Raw genomic sequence first — 9,078 nt, forward strand, 5'->3', positions numbered from 1 at the left:
TCTCACTCTTTCACCCAGGCTGGAATGCAGTAGTGTGAACACAGCTCCCTGCAGCCTCGACTTCTCAGGCTCAGGCGATCCTCCCCACCTCAGCCTCCTGAATAGCTGGGACTACAGGCATGCACCACCACACACCCAGCTAATTTTCATTTTTTTTTCTTTACAGAGACAAGGTCTTGCTCTGTTTCCTAGGCTGACCTCTAACTCCTGGCCTCAAGCAATCCTCCTGTCTCCCCAAGTCTTGGGAGTAAATGTGTGAGCCACCGTGCCTGGCCTCCCTCTCTCTTTTCAAAGGAGATATGTTTATTTTTAGAAGTAGTATGTACTTACCATAAAAAATGTTAAATGATACAAAACCGTATGGGCCAGAGATTGAAAAGCTTCCACGTCTCCACCCCTAGAGTAACTGACACTCCTTTTGCATGATCAGACTTTGTACATACATACTCTTCCCACTTTTTCTTTATTCTTGCTTGTTTGTTTCATTTCCTTCAGGTCTCCAGGAAACCTAGAGAAGAACCGTTATGGGGATGTGCCCTGCCTGGACCAAACCAGAGTGAAGCTAACAAAGCAAAGTGGCCATACTCAGGTAGACAGATCAATGTCATCTTTCCAGGTGCACTGGGGGAAATTGAGCTTCTTCCAAAGTGAAGATTACGAATACTATAGTATTAGTATTGAAATGAAAAGAGACATGAAAGTAGACTCCGACACCAGAGAGATTAGGTTTCAGTTCATGTTTTGCTACACACTAGTCTATGACCATAGGCAAGTCCTCAAATGCCCACCTCACAGTATCGAGTGGAAATTAAATGAAATTCTTATGTGAATGCTGATAGTGCAAGGTCTGATATATTATAGGTGCTTCATAGATGTTAAACTATTTCTCCTTTTACTCCTTAGTTGTAAAGTTATGGTTGTAGAGTCCAATTCCTTTGGTGAGTATATATGCATCAATACAAGGCAACCTTGATTGTAAGTGACCTCTGATTTCTCCATCTGTATCTGGGGAAATTGTGGACAACTTATGTATACATAAATGTTTAGGGATACAGATGAAATGGTCAAATGACTGTATTATTTAATGTGTAAATTTGATTATATATTGAAAACCTGATATGTAATCTATTAACAGATATTTAGTGAACATTTTATTCAAACACTTCACATACACCTTTAACTTTAGCATCTGTCACGTTTTTTAATTCATCCTGCATCTTATGAATCCCCTATAATGTGATTCATTCACTTACTCTTTTGTAAAATCCTTTTAAAAAATTAGAGACAGGGTTTCACTCTGTCACCTAGGCTGGAGTACAGTGACTTGATCACAGCTCACTGCACCCTTGAACCCCTGGCTCAAGCGATCCTCCCACCTCTACCTCCTAAGTAGCTGAGACTACAGGCACACGTCATTACACCTGGCTGATTTTATTTTTGTAGAGATAGGGTCTCACTCTGTCGTCCAGGTTCCTCCTGGGCTGAAGCAAGCCTCTAGCCTTGGCCTCCCTAAGTGCTGGGATTACAGGCATAAGCCAACGTGCCTGGCCATAAATTCCTTTTTAATATAACTTGTTTACAGCAACAACTGTAGAATTTTGAGATGAATAACTAAATTGTTTTATCTTCATTTTTTTTCCCTTCTGATATACCAGTTTTATTAGGTGATCTCTCTACGCATCAAAAAAACCCATAGCCAGGCGCGGTGGCTCACACCTGTAATCCCAGCACTTTGGGAGTCTGAGGCGGGTGGATCACCACATTGGTAGTTCAAGATCAGTGTGGCCAACATGGTGAAGTCCCATCTCTACTAAAAATACAAAATTAGCTGGGTATGGTGGCAGATGCCTGTAATCCCAGCTGCTCAGGGGGCTGAAGCAAGATAATCGCTTCAACCAGGAGGCAAAGGTTGCAGTGAGCTGAGATTGTGCCATTGCACTCCAGCCTGGGCAACAAGAGCAAAACTCCATCTCGGGGGGTGGGGTGGGGGAGGAACAACAGCATTGACTGAGGTATTGTTCCCAGTAATGTAATTTAAATAGTGCCTCTTTAACATGAACACATTATAAGGATTGCTTGAACCTGGCAGGCAGAGGTTGCAGGGAGCTGAGATCGTGCCATTGAACTCCATCCTTGGCAATAGAACAAGATTCTGTCTCAAAAAACAGAACAGAACAACAACAACAACAAAAATCACACACACCATGGCTTAGAAACAACAGAAGTTTATTTCTCACTATGGTGGAGTCTCAGAAGTCCAAGATCAACGTGCTGGCAGATTTGTGGTCTAGCAAGGGCCCCTTTCTTAGTTCACTGACCACCGCCTACTCATTGCATCCTCCCATGGCAGAAGGGGAAGGGCTGAGGGAGTGCTTCAGAAGATACTAATCCCATTTGTGAGAGCTCTGTCCTCATGACCTAATCACCTGTCAAAGGCCTCATCTCCTAGTACCACTACATTGGGGGTTAGGGGCTGGGATTTCAGTGTATACATTGAAGTCATGGGGGACACAATCAATGTTCAGTCTATAGCAGTGGCCCATAACATGGTGTTCCGGGTTTAGTTCTTCACACTATTTCAATTTGCCCCCAAGTATATACTTTGAGGTCAGTTTTGTTTTAATATCCAGGATTCTTCTGAAGTTGCTAATTTTTAATTCCTAGTGTTCTCAGAGCCCAGTGCTAAAGCTGGTAATTATTCATTGTAATGTCTGGCTGGGCATGGTGGCTCATGCCTGTAAATGGCAGCACTTTGGGAGGCCAGGGTGGGTGGATCACTTGAGGCTGGGGGTTTCAGGCCAGCTTGGCCAACATGGGGAAACCCCATCTCTGCTAAAAGTACAAAAACTAGCCAGGTGTGGTGATGCGCACCTGTGGTCCCAACTACTAGGGAGGCGGAGGGTGCAGTGAGCTGGGACAGTGCTGCTGCACTCCAGCCTGAGCGACAGAGGGAGACTCTATCTGAAAAAGAGAGAGAAAAAAAGGAAGGAAGGAAAATAGGCAGGGAGGATGGAGGGAGGGAGGGAAAGGAATGGGAAGGAAGGAAGGACCCATTGAAGAAAGGGTGCTAGGTTAAGGAGAGTCAGTCCTCCCTCTCTATAGTGGAATGGATTGAGTTTCCCCTCATTTCCCATTGAAACATTTTTCTTTTGTCCTTCTGTAACCCGTCACACCCTCCTTCATCCATTTTACTGCCTCCATCTTTTCAACTCTCAACTAGCTATGAGACTGCAGCTGATCAGTATTTCTCTTTTATCAGCCTAATCAATGTTTCTCTTTCTTTTTTTTTCTATCTCTTTGAGATGAAGTTTCACTCTTCTTGCCCAGGCTGGAGTGCAATGGCATGATCTTCCCGGGTTCAAGGGATTCTCCTGCCTCAGCCTTCTGAGTAGCTGGGATTACAGGCATGCACCACCATGCCTGACTAATTTTGTATTTTTAGTAGAGATGGAATTTCTCCATGTTGGTCAGGCTGGTCTTGAACTCCAGACCTCAACTCCCGACCTCAGGTGATCGAACCTCCTTGGCCTCCCAAAGTGCTGGGATTATAGGCATGAGCCACTGCGCCTGGCCAATGTTTCTCTTTTATCAGCCTTTTATTATACCTTGTGAATAGGTGTAGTAAAAAATCACGTTGGAGTAAATAAGACTGAGGACATTAGGAGGTGGGAGAAGACTCTGGAAGACAGGGAGTCAGGGGCTGTTAATTGAGACACCTTTGAATTTGACTGGAAGTTGCTTTGCGTTAATTGAGGTAGTAACGGAGTCTAGGTGTTTGGCCTGTCCTGTTGATGGTCCCATGTATGATGCGTAGCTTTCTTCCTTCTGCATTCACATGTTGCCTTTGGTGTGTTGCAGGATGGACCAGATGTTCCTGCTTGCTTGCCTCGCATCTCATTTGGTCCCGTGCTACAGCGTTGCAAGTCCTGATGGACCCTTTTCTTGTAAGTAACAGTTTCTATTGAGATATAGTTCACATACCACGGTTGACCTGTTTGAAGTATACAAGTCAGTGGCTGTTAGTATAGTCACAGAGTTGTGCAACCACCACCACAGTCAACCAGAACATTTTTTTTTCATTCCCCAAAGAAACCCCACACCCTTGGCAATCACTGCCCACTTCCCTCTAACCCACCCTAGCTTATTTCCTATCTCCATTGATTTGCCTGTTCTAGGGATCTCATACAAAGACAGTCCTAGCATATGTGGCTTTTTGTGTCTGGCTTCTATCACTCAGTGTAATGTTTTCTAGGTTCATCCATGCCGTAGCACGTATCATCACATAACTCCTTTCACTGCCAAATACTACTCCACTGTATGGATATACCACATTTTATTCATTTACCAGCTGAAAGACATTTGTTTCCACATTTGGCTATTATGAATAATGCTGCTATTTACGTATCAGTTTTTGTATGGACACGTTATCATTTTTCTCAGGCGTGGAATTGCTGGGCCATATGGTAACTGTTTAATCTTTTCAGGAACAACCAGACTGTTTTCTATAGTAACTGCACCATTTTACATTACCACTAGCAATGTATAAGCAGTGTATATATGTGTATGAGGGTTTCAGCTTTTCCACATGCTTGTCAACAATGTTATCTTTTCTACCTGTAGTCATCCTAGTGGGTGTAAATTAGTACCCCACTGCAGTTTTGATTTGCATTTCCCTGATGGCTAATGATGAATCATCTTTGGTGCTTTGAAAGGAACAATGCTGTATTTTTTGTGCTTGTGATACTTCCTAACTTCTCTTGCCACAGAAAGAGGTGTTTTCAGGAATAAGTCATTTTTCCTTTAAGAGGAACAGGAAGTGTCTGTAGGTTGCACATGTAAGGACCACTTGGTGGTCTGACCTGGGCTCTTGTGAGTTAGACTGCTTTAGGACAGTCTACTTAGTGATTATGGTGCTCTTTTTTGCTTCTCAGTGGGACTACTTGTTGAGATTTGAGGAGGGAGGTGCTTTACCCCAGACCCTGGCTGGAGGAGACAGAGGTGCAAGGCTTGACACGTAAGTGATTGCCCCAGGACCGTGGATGATGGCTGCAGAGACACCCAGAGTGACCACTCCACCTAGCCCATTGGTCCAGGTACCTCAAGAGAAAGACAGACAGGAGGAGGAGGAGGTCACCATCGTGATTCTGGAAGATCACTCCTGGGTGCAGGAAGCTGTACTGCAGGAGGATAGTCCTCAGTCTGAGCCCTTTCCCCAGAGTGCTGGCAAGGGCAGCCCCCCAGGAGGAACTGACTGGGGGACTGCAGGATGCACTCCATTGCTTCCAAGAGCTCTGTTGGCACTGGCTGAGGCAAGAGGTTCGCACCAAGGAGCAGGTGCTGGCCCTGCCACCAAAGGAAATTCAGGCTTGGCTGCAAGGACGTTGGCCCAAAAGCACTGAGGAGGCAGTGGCCCTGGCCCTGGTGGAAGACTTGACCCAGATGCTTCGGGACAGTGGTGAGATGCAGAACCTCATAGGGACAGGGCGGGAGTAATACAGGAATTCTTAAGAAATTATTTTAGGTGGTTAGAAGAGGTAAGAGTTCTCAGTGGAATTTTCTTTTACTAAAAAGCAGCCCCCAAACCATTTCTTTTCTAACAGAAAGTAGCCTGAAAAGTCAAGCTGCAAGCAGTTATGCAAGCCGGAGGCATTCATATGTCAGTGCAAGCAGCTCTACCTGAAAGCCAGGTACCTCCAATATGGAATTCCACTCCCTTTTCCTTGTCACCATGGGTGCAGGTGTCCTGGTGCAGGCCAAGTAGAAGGTGCACTTGCTTGATAAAAGATTAGGGTGGGAGGGCCAGTTTCTTCCTGGGCTATGTAAATGGCACACCCGGTCAAGCCAATCCCTTGGGCCCTATGCAAATAAGTCACTGCCTCCTCAAGCCTTTGTATAAAATCAGTTGCATCCCCCCCAAACCCAGAGACCCTCTTTTGGGTGACCCCCTTTCTCAATATGAGGGAGCTTTCTCTCTCTCTCCTTTTTGTCTATTAAACTTTCCACTCCTTAACCCACTCCACGTGTGTCTGTGTCATTAATCATCTCACCGCGAGAAAATGAAACATGAGTATTTCCCCAGACAACAAAGCCATTTCAGGAGCACACTTCTAAGGTGGAGCTGTGTGGGGTTTCAGAGGAGGAGAAGACAGAGTAGGGGCCAGTGCCATCCCTCTACTTGGCCCACAGCGGGCAGTGTGTCCATCAGCCTTTTAATGTCCTCACTGTATGCAATGTCAGCTCCAGAACTGCAGTGGAGGAGAGGCTTAGAGGATTATTCCTGGAGCTACATTTGCAAAGTAAGGACAGCTATATGTTCACTTGCAGTGGTTAGGAAGCTGATGGAAGTAATTCAGGGAGGAGCTGGAGACCCCTATAAACCTGGCACCTGCACTTCGTTGTGCAAGAAACTTCCTAATAGTTCCTGCGATTAGAGAAAACTATCTGATGTTTTCAAAGTGATTATTTTCATAAAACCAAGATAAATAAAATTATTATTATTATTTTTGAGATGGAGTTTCGCTGTTGTCACCCAGGCTGGAGTGCAAGGGCGTGATCTCGGCTCACCGCAACCTCCGCCTCCTGGGTTCAAACAATTCTCCTGCCTCAGCCTCCCAAGTAGCTGGGACTACAGGGATGTGCCACTATGCCTGGCTAATTTTTGTATTTTTAGTAGAAACAGGGTTTCACCATGTTGCCCATGCTGGTATCAAACTCCCGGCCTCAAGGGATCCTCCCAATTTGGCCTCTCAAAGTGCTGGGACTATAGGCATGAGATAGCTAGCGCTGGCATAAATGACTAGCCAGTTGCAGAAGAAAAACAGTGGGCCCCGTGTCTCACGGTGTACAGACATAAACTCAAGATGGATGAAAGATGTAAATGCAAGACCTCACATATGAAAAGCCTGCAAGGGAACCTAGAAACAACCTTCCTGATAGAGGATTTGGCACAGCATGGATATGTCTCAGTCTCCAAAAGCAAGTGCAACTAAAACAACTATTGCCCAGTGGCACCTAATACACAGAAGAGCTGCTGCACAGAAGAAATGACCAACAGAGTGAACAGACGGTCTGCACAACAGGAGAAAATGTTCCCACACATACATCTGATGAAGGCTAATATCCAGGATCTACCTTAAAGATGTTAAGCAAATCAACCAGGAAAACAAAAACTCAATGAAGGGCAAGGGGCATGAAAACATGCACCACAAAAGAAGGCTTACAGCAACCAACAGACATGACAACATTTCTCTACCTCAGTCATCATCAGAAAAAGACAAAGCAAAAGGCCCACGAGATAGTACTGCACACTGGTACTGGAATGATGATTAGGACATGGTCCACAAGAATGAATGCAGGCGAGGCAGAGGAGAGGGACGCTGCTCTGCTGCTGGTGGAAATGCAAACCAGTTCGGACACCATGGAAAGCAATGTGGGGATTTCTCAAATGACTTTCTCCACATCACTAATCCTCACAAAAATGTCCATGAAAACCATGCTAAGATTCCGTCTCCTTCCACTCACTATGAATACTACCAAAAACAAAACACAAATTTTTGAAGGCGCCAGCCAGTGTAGACTTACAGAAAGGTAACCTCTTCAACACTATTGGTGGAGATGTAAACTAGTGTACACACTATGAGAAACAGCAGGCGTTTCCTGAAAAACTTCACAGTACAACTACCATGTCAGCTGGCAGCCCCACCACTGATTTCAGCTGCTTTAAATCAGCCCAGGGATTTCAGCTGATTTAAAGCAGCTGAAATCCCTGCGCTGAAGAGAGCTATCTGCCTTCCATGGGTACTGAGGCACTTGTAACTGTGGCCAAGGTACAGAGCCAAACTACCTGTCCACACACAGCTGCAGGGATGAAGAAACTGCTGTACAGATACACCACGGAGTATGTTCCAACCATAAAGCTCTGGGAAATCCTGCCATCTGCAGCCACACGAAGAAACCTGGAGAACATCAGGGCCAACAAATGAGCCTGGTAGACAAAGTCCCATTCCACACGATCTCAGGCATGCAGACTGAAAAACATCTTCAACTCCTAGAAGCAGAAAGTTCAATAGGGGTTACTAGAGATCACTGGGAAGATGGGGAGGGTCTGGGAAGGAATCAGTAATGGGTAAAAGCTTCCTCTCAGATGAGGGCAATCAATTCTGGTCTTCTATTCCACAGCAGGGTGACTGGTCTTAACACAAATGTATCACGTTTCAAAGTAGCTAGAAGAAAATATTCTGAATGTTGTTATCACACACAAAAAATCATAACTATATGAGGTGAAGAGATGCTAAATAACCCAATTTGATCATTACTCAACATACACATGTATCAAAATCTCCCCTGTGCCCTCTAATTATATACATTTATATATGGCAAATGGTGTTTTAAGATATATAAAGAAAACAATGCCAAAATTATCATGGAAATGTGAAACACCCTGAATTTCCACAGTTATCCTGAGAAACACAAACCATGTGGCATGTAACACATTCCCTGAGTTCTAATTAAATGAAAATCCCTAGTTAACCAACCCATATGTTACTGGCAAACACAGAGAAACACAGACCAGTGAGCAAAATGAGGGCGTTCAATAATAAACACAAATTTATATAGAGTGAACACATTTTTCAAACCACCACCAAACTGACACAATGGAGAAGTTTTTCAAAACTAGGTATCCATATGCAAAAGAATAATACAGGATTCTTATGGTATGAAATACACAATAACCAACTGAAAAGAATTAAAGATTATACACAAAACTTGCAACCATAAAGCTCCTATAAAGACAACCTCAAGCGTGTGTATATTTATGGCAACTTGGATGTATGCTCACGATTTGCAAAAACTAACAAAAATACCAGGAAAAAAATTCATGGACAATAGACTGCTTTGGTAGTGATTTTGTTTTTTTCTTGATTAGTAACCAATACCACAGCTAACCAAGAAATTATACACATGTGGGGCCATGTCAAACTGAAGAGTTTGTGCCCAACAAAGGAAACAATGAACAAAATGCAAAAGCATACTAAAAATTATAAGAAAAGTTCAGGCAAACATTCAGTTGGATAAGGG

At 44.2% G+C, this 9,078-nt stretch overlaps 1 pseudogene; it reads left to right on the forward strand.

The window, feature by feature from the left end:
• The first annotated feature begins 5,039 nt into the window (after positions 1-5,039).
• LOC108298568 lies at positions 5,040-5,493 on the forward strand (annotated as a pseudogene).
• Positions 5,494-9,078: the final 3,585 nt, after the last annotated feature.

The sequence above is a fragment of the Cebus imitator genome, unplaced genomic scaffold (genome assembly GCF_001604975.1).
Source record: "Cebus imitator isolate Cc_AM_T3 unplaced genomic scaffold, Cebus_imitator-1.0 Scaffold999, whole genome shotgun sequence".
NCBI classification, from domain to species: Eukaryota; Metazoa; Chordata; class Mammalia; order Primates; family Cebidae; genus Cebus; species Cebus imitator.